The 19,232-nt window shown below is 46.8% G+C and overlaps 2 protein-coding genes across 3 annotated transcripts in view; one reads left to right on the forward strand and one right to left on the reverse strand.

Moving 5' to 3' along the window:
• STRADB (STE20 related adaptor beta) overlaps positions 1-7,122 on the reverse strand; it is a gene marked incomplete in the record, with an annotated part of 92,247 nt that extends 85,125 nt beyond the window's left edge. Inside the window, 1 exon segment of the mRNA XM_077448616.1 lies at positions 7,057-7,122.
• Positions 7,123-11,047: 3,925 nt separating this feature from the next.
• The window catches only part of TRAK2 (trafficking kinesin protein 2), a 102,054-nt gene continuing 93,869 nt past the window's right edge, over positions 11,048-19,232 (forward strand). For both annotated transcript variants that reach the window (XM_077448617.1, XM_077448618.1), the window contains exon 1: positions 11,048-11,198. The gene's annotated coding sequence lies outside the window, so the exon portion shown is untranslated. The remainder of the gene's footprint in view (positions 11,199-19,232) is intronic.

Below are 19,232 nucleotides of genomic sequence, written 5' to 3' on the forward strand. Positions count from 1 at the left end.
GCTCCTGGACGGAGGAGGGGTTATATAGGGAGTGAACTTCCTGGATCGGGTATACCACAGTGTCCATCACCTGAATGTGGCCTATAACCCATTAAGTAATTACTTAAAGCGGGGTTCCACCCTGAAGTGGAACTTCCGCTGATCAGAACCCTCCCCCCGTCCGGTGTCACAATTGGCACCTTTCAGGGGGGAGGGGGGTGGAGATACCTGTCAAAGACAGGTATTTACACCCACTTCCGGGCATAGACTCCCGTGGGAGTCTACGCCATTTCCTGTCCTGCCGCGCTGTCTGCTGGGACACACACGGGTCTCAGAGACAGCGCGGACAATTCCTATTCCGCTGCGCGACTCGCACATGAGCAGTAGGGAGCCGGGAAGTGAAGCCGATTCGCTTCACTTCCTGATTCCCTCACCTAGAATGGTGGCGGCAGCAGCCGAGAGCCGAGCGATCGATCGGCCTCGCTGGAACCCGGGACAGGCGAGTGTCCATTTATTAAAAGTCAGCAGCTGTAGTATTTATAGCTGCTGGCTTTTAATATTTTTTTTGTAGGTGGAATCCCTCTTTAAGGCTCTGTGTCCCATGATGTATGATAAAGAAACCTCGTTTGGGCAGGCCCTTACCTAAAAGCAGGAAGAATCAATGGACTACCAGAGCGCTGTCCAACACACTGGTAGTTTATTGAGAACTACAAGCCATACAGTAAGTTGCAGTTGCTAACGGAACATCTAGGCCAGTGATGGCGAACCTTGGCACCCCAGATGTTTCGGAACTACATTTCCCATGATGCTCATGCACTCTGCAGTGTAGTTGAGCATCATGGGAAATGTAGTTCCAAAACATCTGGGGTGCCAAGGTTCGCCATCACTGATCTAGGCATTCATTTACAGGAAACTGTGAAAATCGTGACAGCGGGTGTGCAGAGAACATCCCTCCGCCCTTTGTCACAAATAGTGAAGGGGAGAAAGCTGCAGGAGCTTGAACATGTAACATGTTCTGAAAGTGAACTTATACTTTAGGACAGGGGTTGACAAATTTGCTTTTTATTTAGGAGCCAGTTAAAAAAGTTAGGAGCCAGTTTTTTTTTTCAGCTCCCGGGGTAAGGCCACTCATTTTCACCCCCTATCCCTAACTCACAATGGAGCACCCAGTCAATAACTCCATTGAAACGCTGTTACATCAGGGGTATGGGCTGACCAGAAAGAGTAAGGCTGGCAACAGATGGAACTGGCTGGCACTGGCAGGTGGCACTGGTTGCCACTGGAAGGCACGTGGAACTGCCAGATGGCATCAGCAGGTGACACTAGTTGGCATTGGCAGGTGACACTAGTTGGCATTGGCAGGTGACACTGGTTTGAAACTGGCAGGTGACACTGGTTTGAAACTGGCAGGTGACACTGGTTTGAAACTGGCAGGTGACACTGGTTTGGCACTGGCAGGTGACACTGGTTTGGCACTGGCAGGTGACACTGGTTTGGCACTGGCAGGTGACACTGGTTTGGCACTGGCAGGTGACACTGGTTTGGCACTGGCAGGTGACACTGGTTTGGCACTGGCAGGTGACACTGGTTTGGCACTGGCAGGTGGCACTGGTTTGGCACTGGCAGGTGGCACTATTGGCACTGGCAGGTGGCACTATTGGCACTGGCAGGTGGCACTATTGGCACTGGCAGGTGGCACTATTGGCACTGGCAGGCGGCCCTGGTGATGGCAGGAGGCCCTGGTTGGCGATGGCACTAGTTGTCACTGGCAGATGGCACTGATTGGCGGTGGCACTGGTTGGTGTTGGCAGGTGGCATTAGTTGGCGGTGGCACTGATTGGCGGTGGCACTGGCAGGTGGCACTGATTGGTAGTGGCAGGTGGCACTGATTGCCAGTGGCACTGGTTGGCATTGGCAGGTGGCACTGGTTGGTGGTGGCATTGGTAGGTGGTGGCAGGTGGCACTGGTTGGCACTGGCAGGTGGCACTGGTTGGCGGTGGCAGGTGGCACTGGTTGGCGGTGGCAGGTGGCACTGGTTGGCGGTGGCACTGGCAGGTGGCACTGGCACTGGGTGGTGGTTGCAGGTGGTATTGATTGGCGGTGGCACTGGTTGGCACTAGCAGGTGGCACTGATTTGTGGTGGCAGGTGGCACTGATTGGCGGTGGCACTGATTGGCGGTGGCAGATGGCACTGGTTGCCGCTGGCAGGTGGCACTGATTGGTGGTGGCACTGGCAGGTGCCACTGGTTGGCACTGGCAGGTGGCACTGGTTGGCACTGGCACTGATTGGCAGTGGCAGGTGGCACTGATTGGCAGTGGCAGGTAGCACTGATTGGCGGTGGCACTGGTTGGTGGCAGGTGGCACTGGTTGGTGGTGGCAGGTGGTATTGATTGGCGTTGGCACTGGTTGGCACTAGCAGGTGGCACTGATTGGCGGTGGCACTGGCGCTGGCAGGCGGCACTGGTTGGCGCTGGCAGGTGGCACTGGTTGGCGCTGGCACTGATTAGCGGTGGCAGATGGCACTGGTTGGTTGCAGGTGGTATTGATTGGAGGTGGCACTGGTTGGCACTAGCAGGTGGCACTGATTGGTGGCAGGTGGCACTGATTGGCGGTGGCACTGATTGGCACTGGCAGGTTTCACACGGAGCACTCTGTTACTGAAATGTAACAGAGGAGCTGGCGGGACCCTGCCGGGTGTGAAACTGACAAGTAACAGAGAGGTGGATATGTCAGATTCCAGCCTGATGTCGGGGTGGGCGGGACCCGGCCGGGGTGGGCGGGACTCAGCAGCTATCAAACACCAGCCAACGATTGGGCTGCTTAAGAAAAGGGGCGGGCCACATACACGTAGCGGCCCGCCCAGATCCCATTGGCTGGTGTTTGATAGCTTGCTGGGTCCCGCCCCCACCCCAGCCGGGTCCCGCCCACCCCGACATCAGGCTGACAGATCCTCCTCTCTCCATTGCGTGTCAGTTTCACACACAGCGCGGCGCTGCAGAGTGTGAAGGAGGGAGGAGGACGGCAGTCAGTGTTAATGCTGCTGCATGTCTGGGGCATCGATAGTGAGTGGGCTGGTGGCAGCTTAGGCGCCAGGTCGCATTGGCGACCTGGCGCCTGGGGTTTGTCAAGCCCTGCTTTAGGAGCAATAATATCTGAGTTAAAACTGACATTATAAAGCATCAAACGTTATGTATTCTCTAAATAGGAACATTAAAACATTGTACAACCCTCATTGCAGGTTTCAGTGAGGTAATGCTGTGTCCTGCGAATAGAGACCAACTTTTTTCTATGTCCATGTGCTTTTCTAGGGGGCCTACACAATGATGCCTTACAACAGGCATGATGATCTCATCAGTGCAGAGGGCACAACAGCCATAATTGAAAAGGGGGAAAAAAACAAAAACACAACTGCATCACAGACCAGTATATACACTCAGGTGTTCTTTTATGAAGCAGTGAAATCTATTCACTGCTTCATTCTCCGGCATTCACAGAGGAGATCTTTCTCCTCTGTATGCCAGTTTATAAAGCGGAGTAGATTGCTTCACCCTTGGAGAAGTGAAGTGATCTACAAACGCTTCTAACTCTGGAGAACGGCCCCTAATACTGGAATCTCGTGAGACTTTACGAGATTACAGTACCAGAAATTCACCGATACACAGAAATGTCAATTTATTAAGCAGTGATAAATTATCACAGCTCAATACACTGACACACGGTGTGATTAATGTTAGTAAAATAAAGCGCCCCGCTACATAATATATACACACACAGACATTATATATACATGTATATACACACACACATAAATATGACAGGGGGACATGGTTACAGTGTTGGGGGGGTCTGAACGAGGCATAAGGAAGTTAATTATCTTCCTCTTTCCTCCTCAGATCCCCCCACATTCTCTCTTCACTCCCCGATTCTCCACCTCTGAGCTGGTGAATCGGGGAGTGTGAATTCTGACACAGATCGCCAGTGAAGCGCTGAGATCCCAGCTTCATAAACTGGCCGTTACTGTGTCATTCAATGAGGATTCTCAGTGTGCGGAGATAATCGGCGGGAGAACAAGTTCAAACACTTCTCCCCCGATTATCTCTGGTTTATAAACTGTTTATGGGCTGTGATCAGCGGCGATTCTCTGGATCTCCACTGATCACTGCTTCATAAACGGACACCTTAGTATTTATACAGACAGAGCAACCATCACATCACTACAGGTATATGTAAACTCAATCATTCAATTGTGTTGAAGTATAACCACTGTAAAATAAAAAGTGATTTTCAATGTTTTGAATTCTGTAGCTTTCATTAAAGTGGTTGTAAACCCTAGAAAAAAAAACCCTGCAAGACAAGGTATAATCAGCTAGTATGCATAGTATCCCACATCATTGGATTTGATTGACAGCAGCGGAAGCCAATGGCTGCGCTGCTATCAATCTATCCAATCAAGAGCCGAGAACCCCGGGCAGAGAGTGTCTCAGCCGAGGGAACGAACAGGTGAGTAAAACGGGGGGGGGGCGGGGGCTAGGAGGCCGGTCAGTGTCAGAAGTTTTTTCACCTTAATGTATAGGATGCATTAAGGTGAAAAAACACAAGGGTTTGTAGTCCCTTTAACTCTGCGTATAAAATCATGCTACTCCTGGTACATTAAGCTGGCCATACATGGATCGAAATTTGGCCGGTTCAGCAGGGATTGGTTGAACTTCAGTTTATGTACGGGCACCCTAGTTGTACATAGTTGTGTATCGTTCAACTTGTGTACAACCAGCCTGTTAAGTGTTTCCTGAATGATTAGAGCCGCCGGCTGTAGCTGGCAACATCAATCATTGTGTGAACACAATAGTGCTGCGGTGGGATTCCCCCCTATCAACCCTCAGGAAGGAGACGTGACTAGCCTCTGAAATGCATTCCGATTGGTTGACTCCACTCGTGGTTTGACAGGTGCCATTTGGCTCCCTACAGCTCATGGTTCCAGCATCCTCTCTCCTGTCTCAACAGAGCCGCCGCTGTAGCAAGGACCACTACCCAATCCCATGCGGGGTCCTTTGCATAGTCCACCCGGGCACAGACCGTCACTAGGGGTTATCCTGCAAATTGAATCTGTTATTGTTTTTTATACATACTCATTAAACTGTGCTACACTTTTGGTTGCCTGGCGCCTCTCTCTCCCTCCCTCCATCAACCCCGACTGCGTTGATGAGGGAATCAAGCTATTTTCTTTCCTTCCATTAGTGGTGGAAAATTGCATGATCTATGGCCTGCCTTACATTTTAAAGTTCACAACACTGCAGCCCGGCTGCCCTGCTGCCACCCTGGAATTCACAAAGAGGGTCATAGATACTGTTAAGAACTCTGCCTTGCAGTAGTGTGACAAATGGAGGAACCTGTGACAGATTCATGTTTGTGCCGGTGAATAAATCTGTCACAAATTTGACAGAACTGTCCCAAGCATCTCTCCTGTGATGTAAATGTATAAACTATCAGTTCAAGAACCTAAAGTGGTTCTAAAAGGCAGAATTTTTTTTTTTTTACCTTCATGCATTTTGTGCATGAAGGTAAAAAACATTCTGCAAGCAGCTTCCCCGCAGACCCCCCTTATGCTTACTTAAGCGCCATCTCGATCCTGCGATGTGCACGAGATCCAAGGATCTCTCGGCTCTCTTTCTCCTCATTGGGTGTGACACAGTAGTGGGAACCATTGGCTCCTGCTGCTGTCAATCACAGCCAGTAAGAGCCGGTTCACACCACGGGCGATGCGAGGCGACACGACTCGCCTCGCCTCGCTCTCGCAAGTCGCCCCCGTTCTGTACAATGGAACCGTTCTGAGAGGAGCGACTCGAGTCGCTCCAACTCAGAAAAAAGGTTCCTGTACTACTTTTGGGCGACCTCGGGGCGACTTGCATTGACTTCTATACAGAAGTCATTTGCAAGTCGCCGCTGAGGCCGCGGCGAGGCAAGTCGGAGTCGCCTCACCTCGCCTGCAGTGTGAACCGGCCCTAAGGAGGGAGTGGGAGGGTCAGGGCCGAGCCACACTGTGCTAAAGACACACAGAGCCTGCTCAAGGGCGAGCATGCACGAGTGCCCCCATAGCAAGCGGCTTGTTATGGGGCACTCGGCAGGGGAAGAGGGGGGCCCCAGAGCATCAGCAGGGGTCTGTGAAGAGGAGGATCGGGGCTGCTCTGTGCAAAACCATTGCACAGAGCAGGCAAGTATAACTTTTGTTATATTAATAATAAAAAAATAATAATGTGTGCCTTTACAAAATAAAAATAGAAAGTTTGAGTGCAGTAATATGCGTGTATATTGCCACACTGGAAGATGAAAAATTTTACAAATGTATACACATATGCACATTTATGGGAACATTTTACTCAGGATCGGTCAACAAGGTTCTAGTATAAAAATCTGTAAATGATTACGTCCATGTGCAAGAAGACAGGATTCACATTACACCCATATTTAGGATGAAACACAGACAGCCAGCCACCCCCAAATCAGCCCCCCACATACAGAATCTTGAGGTTCCCCTCCTGTCAAAATTGAAATTGGCAAGGCTGTGTGTGGCTTTGCCTGCACACCCGTATCCTTCATTCATGGAATGATAAAAATACCACGGCAGCCCATCCGCTGAGAAGCCGCATATATGCCTGTGGCCGGCGGGAAGAGGTTACAGATGCAACACAATCAACAATTTACTACAACTTGGAAGAGGACTTATTTGCCTCTACTTTATTATCACCGATATGGAGGTGTAGCAACAACAGCACCATACACTAAAAGTGTTGCAGATAGGAACTACTTTCAATTTGTTGCATGCATCGCTACTAACAACAAAAACGTTGCTGAGTTCTCATGAATTTGGTGCAAGGCTTCTGACTACATTAACTGCCAGAGATGTGTTGCAAATGCCTTATTAAACCACATATATAAATAAATACAACAGGTCCACCTGGTGTGGTGAATATACTAGTCACTGCTTAAAATAGTCTAGCCAACAAAGCACCTCTCCTACTTGCAGGCTCCTCTGTTCCTCACTGCACAGAGATCAGGGAAAAAACAAGCAGGTTCATCACCCTTTTCAGCTTCAATCTCAGTCGGCTCCAGGGTATAGACCTCTGCAGAGGCCAAGCCTCGATCTGGAGAGCAGAAGCCAAGCCTCGATCTGGAGAACAGAAGCCAAGCCTCGATCTGGAGAACAGAAGCCAAGCCTCGATCTGGAGAACAGAAGCCAAGCCTCGATCTGGAGAACAGAAGCCAAACCTCGATCTGGATAAAACCAAACCTCCTTCCTGGCTTCACTGTATGATACTCCAAACAATCAATTGTAAACAAAGCAGTCCTTCACCCTCACTTTGAACATTCACCAATCTGACATTTACCTCCTCCTTTGCAATAATTGCATATTTTATGCTGTTTGCATCCCTGCACTTAGTCTTTCTTACCTAGGTGAGAATGACGTAACCTGTACTGTGCACAGACTCCTGGGATATAATCACCATGTGTCCCAAGGGTCCTCAGGCAACTCCAAGAGCATTGGGTGCACATGTCTTTTAGTGCTAATTTTGCTCAATTATGGTTTCAGTACCAGTCTGACTGGATTGCACTGAGTTCTCCTTGACCGCAGGTGTTGCTGTCACCGCTGGTAAGTGGTTAGAATGCAGTCTAGTTGGGTGTATTGAGTGCCACGTTTCTCGGAACTAACCCAGTGGGAGTGTTCTCCTGCTGTGCACTCTGGGAGGTGGTATTTAAGGTACTGAGATCACGTGCTTTAGAGTTCCTGGTCCAGAAGATATTTTCTGTCTGTTTGGTCCTGGTCCTCCTGGCCTGGGGTGCGGATCCATGCAATTTCAAGTCTCGGGGCTGGATAGCCTGAGGCGAAGTAACTGCAGGGACAGGCCTGAATGGATGTCAAGGCTTGAGGAATCAAAGGTGGTCTGGTGCCGTCTCATCTAAGGAGAGGCCCAGCAACTGGAGAAGCATCCATGGGAGGACTCTTGAGGAGGAATCCATGCACAAGGCTGGTTTCTCTGAAGGGGCCTGGAGGCTCAGTTGAAGGACACTTCATGGACTTACAATCTTACGGTATCGCCGGACTGGCTAAGAGATACTGGTACCATATGATTGTTCTCTAAATTTGTCTATGACCCTCGGTCATGCTCAAGTAATTCACATTCAAGTCTTTGGCAGAGACTTTTCTCAAGTAATTCATATTCAAGTCTGTGGCAGAGACTTTTTCTCAAGTAATTCATATCCAGGTCTGTGACAGAGACTTTGCTTTATTTAACACCCTACCGGCTGCTAGGCCTAGTGAGAGGAGGTCTATCCAGAGGTTGTGAGAATCCAGCTGTGAAACGGTTCATTTCTGGATTTCTTTTATAAGAGACTTTCTATTTTTGCAGTTCCAAAAGTACCTGAACTTTCTCCTAACCCTCTACCCTTTATTAAAGAGGAAGTAAACCCTGATGAGTTTACTTCCTCTTTCATTCCCTGCAAAGGCAAAGCATACTGGACTACTATGCATCGCATAGTAGTCCATTATGTGTCACTTACCTGGCACAGGAGCCAGCGAAGTCGCCGCTGTCCCCTGTAGTCCGCCGCATCCATCTTGTTGGCCGCGATGACGTCACTCCCGCGCATGCGCACGGGAGCCGACACGCGCGGCAGCTCCGTTGCTGAGAATGCCGCGCTCAGTGCTCATGCGCGCCGCTGTCTACGGTTTTCGGGCAAATAGCAATTGTTTGGACCTACAGGTAAGCCTTAATCTAGGCTTACCTGTAGGTCAAAGTGGTTTGTAAGGGTTTACAACCACTTTAAGAGACTGTTTTATCTTCTAAATAAACAACCCAAAAGGAGATCCAGTGTCAGTTTCTGCATTTCTTTGGGCCATCTACCTTGGGAAACCTTAGACAGAGACAAGGTCAAGAAGGTAACAGTAAGCCCAATAAAACCAGCAGCTCCTTCGGGGGTTAGTGCTACATATAAATAATAGGGTTCCGAAGGCGAATGAGCAGTGCAGGTGGTGTAGGTGCCCCGAGCATTCTAGCCAGGGAATTATACAGAGAAATTCATAAAGAGTGTCAGACACCCTTTAGATTAGAATTTTATCTGCACGCAACACCAAAAGTGTCAGTGCTTGCACCTGATTGATATCAGTGACAATTACATGAATTTGTTGGTGCCCGCACTAAAGTCATAGTGTTCACTTTCCTCCATGGCCTCTGATAAGCGTATGGATGAAAAGTTTTTTTTCAGGCTCTTTCCACCCAGTGACAAGTCATTTCCCAAATACAGGTGTAGTGCTACCCCCACAGGAGCCACTGATGAATGTTGGTTATCTCCCACCCTGCACAGCCAGGCATATGAATTTCTCAATCAATCCTGAGACAAGAAGCAGTCCTTAATGATGAGAAGGGGGAAGAGTGAGTAGGGGACACAGTGAGGATGAGGAGGGGGCACAGTGAGAAGGTGGCACAGTGATGGTGAGGAGGGGGTACAGTGAGGTTGAGCCACAGTGATGATGAGGAGGGAACACAGTGAGGAGGGGACACAGTGAGGATGAGGAGGGGTCACAGTGAGGAAGGGACACAGTAACAGGAAGCACACTTATGGGGAAATTGTGGTGGGGACATAGTGACAGTGGGCACAGTGAGAGGGAGCACAGTGATGGTGAGGAGGGGGTACAGTGAGGTTGAGCCACAGTGATGATGAGGAGGGAACACAGTGAGGAGGGGACACAGTGAGGATGAGGAGGGGTCACAGTGAGGAAGGGACACAGTAACAGGAAGCACACTTATGGGGAAATTGTGGTGGGGACATAGTGACAGTGGGCACAGTGAGAGGGAGCACAGTGACAGTGAAACTTTTGTTTTTTGAATGATTGTGCTAAGGTTTGTGTCAGAGACTCTTGCTTGTGATACAGCAACCAAAGCATATTTTATAGGTACAAGGAAGTCCAGGTTTTGTTTGGCCTCTTTAGTCCCTCTCACTGTTTGGCCACACCCACTTTTTGCAGTCACTTGCTACATGCTCCATAAGTCACTGTTCCCTTGAGGTGCCCCTTGTTCTCAAGTTCTACAGTTGGGAGGTATGCCAGCAGGTGGATGAAGCTTTTAGCTACACAAAGCCACAGATTTTCATTGTGAACCATTCTAGCCACTGCCATCCTAACAGCCAATGATGTACTTGGTTGTTAAGAAGCATGTAGGGCACCTGCAGTTCTTGCATTCTTGTTTGCCCTCCCTTGCCCCTCTCTGTCAACAATGGTATCACTTTAGCAGAGTGATGGAGAAAAAAACGAGGGGACAAGAGAAACATTACAATACTAGTCTGTACCGCTGCATACCTCCCAACGTTTTAGGATTGCAACAAGGGACACCTATTAAATGTATGCAGGCATAAGACACACCCACTGCCATGCCCCCTTAAAAGAGAATTATACAAAATAAAGATTATTTAAACCCACAAGTTTTTTTTATTTTTTTTTACCACTATTATTCCTTTATATCTGCTTTTTTTGTTTTGTTGTTTCTTTATATCGGCTTTTGAAATTTACAAATGCAGCAATTTAGAAATTAGATGAAAAGTTTAGCACTGGGAAACACTTTTTGAAAGATAAAAAGTGCATTTTATATATACAACTATAGAGATCAGACCAAAATGAGGGACACATGAGGAGGAAAGAGGGACATTGCTCCAAATCAGGGACAGTCCCTTAAAAGCAGGGACAGTTGGGAGCTTTGCCGCTGCGGCTGTGCAAAGATGTATTTGCGATGGAAGAATACACCACCTCTAACATTGGGTGTCCTAGTGTAGATGCTGCTGCATTATGTAAAAACATTCGTTTCATTTTTTTACATTTTAGAATGGGGTGCCTTGACTGAGAAAATGTTGTGAAACATTGTCCTAGAATCGGTTTGGGTGCTGCTACCCAAATCGAGACTTGGCTCTTGGTCTCCAGATCGAGGCTTGGCTGCTGCTTTCCAAATCGAGGCTTGGCTGCTGCTTTCCAAATCGAGGCTTGGCTGCTGCTTTCCAAATCGAGGCTTGGCTCCTGCTTTCCAGATCGAGGCTTGGCTACCGCTACCCACAGCGAGGCTAGGCTGTTGCAGAGGAATTGACCGTGGAGCGGGCTGTGCTGAGGTGGACAGGGTGATGAAGCGTGTGGCTCGTCTCCGTGCCTCTGCAGTGATGTACTGAGGAGCCGGACACAGAGCAGGTAGTGTGCTGTGTGTAATATATGGATCCGCCCCGGGTGGGGTGTGTGCTCATAGTATCAGTGTGGGACACTAGTGGGTGTCATTCGGCCGTCATAGAATCGGTGATGTGTGACATCTCCTGGGCTTGTCTGGCCTTTATGTGTCTCTCTTCTATGGTCATGTATGGAATGTGTCATGTTGTCCCTGTATGATGTCTCTGTGCCTTCCATAGATCATCATTCTGTGACCTTCTTCTCACACATCTCCTCTGATCCCACATCCAGGACTGCACTGTACTGATTGGATAGAATTACTAGTGTAATCCTGAGATCCAGATATATTCCATTTTATCATCAATCTATAGACTGGCCTATGAATAATGAAAGTACAACTACAGGCAAAACTTTTTTTTCTTCCAGTTTTGGATCGATTTATGCTGGTGTCACACAGGCGCTCCAATCAGGTCTCACTGTCAGTTTTTCAGGTGACCCTAATTGGACCATCCATTGTTCTCTATAGAATGGCAGATGTCACCCACCGACATCCAATTCTGTCCGCTAAACCATGCGGATGGAGGATCCATTCCCCATCCACCCGGCGGATCGAATGACAGATGGAAACGGACAGGCCATCTGTTTCTATCCGCCCCATAGAGAACAGCAGGCTGTGTCTGTGTCCACTCTGCTATTATGGACTTGTCATTCACCTGCGGTGATCACCGAAGAGATCCTATGCTGAACAGGAGACTGTGCATTATGGAGTCCGCCCGTATGAAACCAGCCTAAGGGAAGGTTATCACCCCTGTACTGTTGGGGAGATTTCCCTTCACTTCCTGTCCCATACCCAAAGCTGGAAGTGCGAGGAAGTGCTGGTTCATGCTAATGCGACTTGAGCCACATAGAATCACAGAATCGCACAAAAAGGGAAATCATGTTATATTCAATGGTGCCCATTAAAGTCAATGACATTTAGGAAAGGGTTCCTGTGCCACTTTTTGGTACAATTTACATTGCAACTTGGTCCCTTAGAGTTTGCAAAAATGCAGCCAAGTTGCATCAGTTACATGGCGTAATTGTACTGAAAATTGTGTCAAAATCTCATTGCAGTAGTGCGAATCAAGAATCAATCTCTCCAAAGTGGGGCAATCTAGGGGGTGTCACCTGAACCAGTGTCCCCATCTGAAGATGCCCCCTCTATTCCTGTTTTGGTGACAACCAATTTGGATTTTTTTTCACTTTAGGTGATAATGATTAGCATGACAGACAGGATGAATTTCCAGAGTCGCAGGCTACAATACAAACTCACAGGTGTTTTCGTCCCTCTTCATTCTATCTAAAGCAAATGCCTTTAGTTATACCTGAATGACTGCTAGGTCTTATAGTTGGCTCTATTCCCATCTATTTTGTGTTTTGGCGTTATGGTGCATCAAAAATGCATGAAAAGTAAGTTATATGGTTTCCAATGGCATAGTTCACACCACACCAGTTCCAGTTTCATAAAAAAAAGTAGAACATGCTGCATTTTTCCGGCACTGGACTGTACTGGGAAGCGGTAAACCACATCAATACACATAGGAATCCATCAAAAATGCCCCAGACATGGAAAAAAGAAAAAGGCATCTGGAAATGCATCAAGAACGCGTAAACAATGCACAGGCAGAAACCGATCTGGGGTGCGTTTTTGTGATGTGAACTTGCACTTAAAGAGTAACTCCACTTTTTCCTGAGGAAAAAAAATACAGTAGCTCTATGTGACCAATGTACATTGCAGGGATGTGTGGCAGATTCCTACCTTTTTGTGCTCTGAAGAAATAGCTGTTTGTTCCATTATGTCCTTTGCATACTGATTTTGAATAGGAGGAACTAATTCATTATAATCAGCTCATGCTCTTTTAGTGTTTTAGTGAAAAAAGGCGCAGGGTCTGCATTCCTTATAACAGTTTTGGAGACACTCTCTGCACCAACTGTGTACAGAAGTCCTCCAGGTGGCATTGAATTTTATAGAAAATTACAGTGGCTGCAGTTTGAAAAGGAAAGGTCATTTTTCATAACAATAAAGTGGTTGTAGACCTCTGACATGAAATATGAACAAAGCATATCCCTCTATAGTGAGCACTTGTGTCAATGAAGAGCTCTAAATGTCATTTATGTCTAATGCTTCATTCCTCTGCTATCAGCATGAATCACTTCTGACAAGTTTTCCTGACACCAAGAGAAAAAAAGGTGATGGGGGAGGGAGCTCCAGCTGATTATGAGCCTCAGAGCTGATTGGAGCAAAGAGATACATCTCTCTTCACATAGCAAGAGAGCTGAGGCTGACAATCAGCTGGAGGTCACAATTTTTTTTCTTGGTGTCAGGAATGAAGCAACATTCAGAAATGACAGGGCTCTGAATTGAGACAAGTTCATACTCTGGAATGACATGCTTTGTTCATATTTCATGTCTGAGATTTACAGTCACTTTATTGTATCCTCATACTACATAGTTTTGGTAACTATAAAGAAGATTGTGCTGTGCAACCAGATTGTACAGTGTATGGCCAGCTTAAAGAATAGGTTACCCCAACATTTCTTATTCCTGATATGTGCCTGTTGTACTATGCAATTGTATGAAAAAGTATCCTGATCTGTTTTTATTGCTTGCTCTTGATACCTGTTGAATACCTGGTGATTCTGCCAGTTCCCCTGCTTTCCTATTCGAAACTGACCACACTAGGCATGAGAGCACATCAGTTCTAGTGTGGTCAGTTTTCTTGCTGTGTTAGAACAGTCGGCCTCTCCTCCAATGATCAGGTTTGTGCTGACACAGCCATTCACTGAGAAGCTCAGTGTGTGGCTGTTTCTCAACCCCTGACTCTTATGCAGCTGAGAACAGAGATTATGTGATTGTTTATCAATAAAAAAAAGCTAATTTATATTAAGTTTTATATCTATACACAAACATTTTGCTTTTCATTTCTATTTTAAACTGAATGGGTTGTTTTACAAGGAGATTTTTTTTTTTTTTTTACTGATCTATGTGCACTTGTGTGTACAGGCACATTAAAAACAATGGTCTGCATTTACATCAGTAAAAAAAATCCTGTATGCCTGGACATATTCGGTTTTTAGGTAGCTGTGTGCAAGATGCCTTAAAGGAGAAGTACAGCCTAAGCTCGTTTGGCTGGGCTTCTTCTATGGATCATGGGAGTGCGGTTCATTTTGGAGCCCGGTGACCCGTTTTCAGTGGCTGAAGTCTGCTCTCTGCTGATGTCACAGGAATCGGTCCAGGCACCACATCATCCTGACAATGGAGTCTGGATCTGTCTCAGCAAGCCGCTGAGAGCCTGAGCCGACACATGCCTTTTACGTTCATACAAGCGTATATGTGGGGAGGTGGTTTATATGCTTGGGTGCAACTTTTTTTTTTGCACATTAAATGTTTTTTATTTATTTTTTTTACTTATTTATTTATTCTTATCACATAAGGGCAATCCCCATGTGATGATTTTTAGATGACAAGTTCTTTTTAATGAGTCTCCTCGGATCCTCTGAATGTTTTTCAATGCACATCGCATTGCACTACATCCCTTCCTGGGTATGCTAGCCAGGGAAAGTGACAGGGTGATCCGGAAGTGATGTCATACATGTCGCTTTCTGTGTCACAGCAAGAAGAAGAGAGCAGACGTGTGTCCCCACTTCTCCCTTCCCTTCCCTCCACCCACCGGCACCCACCATGTCAAAACACGCGGTGGGGGTGTATGTGTCGGGGGGGGGGGAGTGTTGAAGCAATTGGGTGGGAGCACAGCTGTCTGAATGCTTCCACTTGACAGGCGGGGTCTGACTATCTGTTTTACACACAATCCTGGTGGCTGCAGCTACGTACGGACCTGACAACGAAAGAGTTTGTGTCAAAGGATAAGTTTACCCTAAATAAATAAATGCACATATTTTTGCAAGTTAAAAAAAAAGAGCATCTATTATTTTTTTTTTTTTTTTCTGAAGTTTGCAGAGCATTGTACCTATGATCTGCTCATCGTGGGTGCAATGTCAGGCTCCTGCAGACTCTCAGTTTAGCTGTCTGGCTGTACCTCCCATATGGGCAGACAGTTCCTGAAGAGCTGGAAGGTCGATGAACTTCAATGAAATGAGAGCGCACACCAGCACTCCTGCAGTTCATTGAGAACTACAAGCTGTCAGCTGCAATGGAAGATGGTAGTTGTCATCCGTTCATTTATTCATAGAACTGTGTGAATGAATGATGCGGCCGTCTGGGCGGAAGTCCACTTTTTAAATTGTGATAGCGGGTGTGGAGAGAAGATCCCCTGCCTCCTGTCACAGCAGGGGGTCGGAGGGTGCGGGCAGGCGCTATTTGGTAACATGTTACACCATAAATCCAGGCGTTAACAAAGGTAAACATATTCCTTAATCTGAACCTAAATCCTACATTTTTAAGCAGAACGAAATGCCGCATAGCGTGGGCTCTCACTAAAATGTGCATTAATGCGTGGTGTGCCCGTCTCTGGCAGTGATGGGTCTGTGATCCACATAACAGTCTGTTAGAGGCGTGCTTGTAATCACACGCAAAGAAATACAGTGCCTTGAAAAAATTCATACCCTTGGGAATTTTTCACATTTTGTCATGTTACAACCAAAAACGTAAATGGATTTTATGTGATAGACCAACACAAAGTGGCAAATCATTGTGAAGTGGAAGGAAATTGATAAATGGTTTTCCAATTATTATTATTATTATTTTTTTACAAACATTTGAGAAGTGTGGCAGCGTGCATTTTGGGCCCCTGATAAGTGTTGGCTACTCTTTGGATTATTCCCCTGACTTTTATTGGAATAAAGTTGTATCTGGAGCTCTTAGGAAGTAGTGTGGTGCTTCACTTTCCATTTTTGAATACAATATCTGGCAAGGGAGATTCCGTCTTCCACCCCGTTTGGCTTGGATGGAACAATCTATTGATTTTCTCTCATTTAGCCTGTTGTCTGAACAAGGGAAATCTGAGGCCCGGCCCACATCTAGTAATTTGGGTTCGCAGGCAGATTCGTTGCGATTCTGCCCAGGATTATAAATCGCACTGCTATGCTGGCAAAATGCAGCACGAATGTTGGGGGTGCCATTAATGTTCAATAAACGCAGTATGATAAATTGCACTGCAATCGTGGCAAACTATCGCGAGAAGCTTATCACCCAAAAAGGAGCAGGAGCTTCTTTTGGGCAACAAGCTTCGTGAGGTGAGGTGGGGTTCGCCGTGATAGCAGCACGAGTTATCTCACAACAAAATGCCACTGCGTTTAGATGCCAGTAAAAATAATTGGCACCTGAACACACGTGCTGCGTTTTGCCAGCATTGCAGTGCGATTCGGTACCGGTGGTGAGTCCACCCGTAATCCCAAATTGCTGTATGTGAACGGGGCCTAAAAGAAAATGGCTAACGTTGGGATGGTTCCTTCTGCTCTTGGAAGATCAAGAGAGAGGCGGTGAAGTGAAGGGATGGTGAGTACTACTGGTTGGGGGGGGCGAAGTGTGAACCCGTTGCTTTGCCATGCATGGGCAAACATCAGATTCTTCTGACTAGAGAAGGGAAAGATCTGCAAAAACAATTGTTACATTACTAGCAGGCTATCCGGTATATGGTAGAGGCCAGGAGAAATGAGGTGGATGGAAAGGCCAGAATGGCCCAGCAGTTCACCATAAAAGAAGGCTGATATAGGCTTGTATGTGCAAAAACCTCTCGGTGCCCATGCCCCATACCTGCAGAGTTTTTCATTTCTGAAGCACACTTTTGGCTGCCTTCTTATGCATTATAGAGACTATCCAGCTTTATAATCTTTAAGCTGCAGTGACAAGCCTCTTATAAGACTAAAGTAATTAAATTGACTTAAAAAGGGATAATCTCCTACAGTACTCACTGAGCTAAAGTCGACACTGAAAGGAGACTGGCATGGCGCGGACAAAATCCTTCTAGAAACCCTGTTTGGCATACTTGGCAGCAAGAGTCGTTTAGGAAATAAGATGACATTGTGCGATCTCGAGTCATGTTTATTGTCACGCCTGTGTGTCTAAAGCTGCCCTGCGCACATCTCTCCAGCCAGCAGGATGTCAGTGGAACTGCTGCCGCTTAATTCGAGCTGTCACATGGCAAGGGACTGATTTATTGTGAGCTGGCATTGTGTGCGATTTGCTAGCAGCACAGAAAGTGTGGTGGGGGGAGGGGTACTTATTTTGCTTGTTTTTATGGCAAGATCTGTTAGAATTGTCTTTTTCCTGTTCCAGGAATTGCTGTAGTTGCTTTCTTTATTGAACATCTTTAACCACTTCAGCCCTGGACCATTTTGCTGGTCAAAGACCAGACCACTTTTTGCGTTTCGGCACTGCATCGCTTTAACTGACAATTCCGCGGTCATGCGACGTGGCTCCCAAACAAAATTGACGTCCTGTTTTTCCCACAAATAGAGCTTTCTTTTGGTGGTATTTGAACACCCCTGCATTTTTATTTTTTAAACAATTTTGAAAAAAAAGCATTATTTTTTATTTTTTGTTATAATAAATATCCCCCAAAAATATATAAAAAAAAAATTTTTTTTTTCCCTCAGTTTAGGCTGATACGTATTCTTCTACATATTTTTGGTAAAAAAAATTGCAATAAGCGATTGATTGGTTTGAGTAAAAGTTATAGCTTTTACAAAATATGGGGATAGTTTTATGGCATTTTTATTGATAATTTTTTTTTTTACTAGTAATGGTGGTGATCAGCGATTTTTATTGTGACTGCGACATTATGGTGGACACATCGGACATTTTTGACACATTTTTGGGACCATTGTCATTTATACAGCAATCACTGCTATATAAATGCAGTGATTCCTGTGTAAATGACACTGGCAGTGAAGGGGTTAACCAGTGGGTGGCAGTGTAGGGGTTAAGTGTTCCTCCTAGGGGTGTGTTGCTAACTGTTGGGGGCTGGGCTTTAATTTAGTGAACACTGATCTCTGCTCCAATCACATGGAGCAGAGATCAGCATCACTAGTTGCTAGGCAGAACGGGGAGATGCTGTTTACAACAGCATTTCCTCGTTCAGCCGCCCCATGAGACGATTGCGGGTATGCCTGCGGCGATCGAGTCCACAGGACCCGCGACCGGACTCACGGGGGTCCCGACCAGCACACGAGCGTGCCGCCGGCGGCGCGATGGCAGGGCGGCAAATTTAAAGGGACGTACAGGTACGCCCATTTGCCTGCCGTGCCATTCTGCCGATGTACATCGGCATGCGCTGGTCGGGAACCGGTTAAACTGTTCCTAAACCCAGGCCCTGCATTGACCATATCTCGTCTCCCACAGTACACAGAACATGGAAATGCATTCGTTTTAGTAAATATAAACTGCTAAATACATTCTCTCATCAGCAGTATATAGCAATCTTGTGACTTCTATTAAGTGTCTGGTTAAAGCTTGTAGGGAGTTTTCATTCTCCCCTGATTGTCCTATGAGGCTGCAGGACCCCTGACCCTCTGTCTGGACAGTGCTGATTGGCCCTGTGCTGATCACATGCACCCTCCCAAGAAAAAACAACTCCTCTCTAGCAATACACTAGATACTGTGCAGCTTGCTCACAAAGCTCTGTTTTATCAGGAGATGGTTTGGGGACTGTGGAAGAGGGGGAGGAACAGAGAAGACAGGATCAAATAGCTTTTTTACACAATGCAGAGGATTAACCCCTTAGGTTCCATAGCGAGTATAACAAGCATACTTTACTGCATATACGCATTGATTTTACTGTTGTGGGTTTAGTAACACTTTAAGTGGTTTCTTATGCCGCGTACACACGAGCGGATTGTATGGTGTACTTAGTCCGTCATACAATCCGACGGACAATCCGTCGTAGTTTCCACTGAACGGACTTGACCACACACGGATACACAAACAGTCCGTCGAAAGCTTGCGCGACGACGGGACTAGAAATAGGAAGTCCAAGACACAGCAAAGCACCCTTCCGCCGTGTAAATCCTTTCTGGGCATGCGCCATTCTTAGTCCGTCGAACTAGCATACTGACGAGCGTATT

Source organism: Lithobates pipiens, unplaced genomic scaffold (genome assembly GCF_037356315.1).
Source record: "Lithobates pipiens isolate NorthernLeopardFrog02 unplaced genomic scaffold, aLitPip1_a1.2 Scaffold_22, whole genome shotgun sequence".
NCBI classification, from domain to species: domain Eukaryota; kingdom Metazoa; phylum Chordata; class Amphibia; order Anura; family Ranidae; genus Lithobates; species Lithobates pipiens.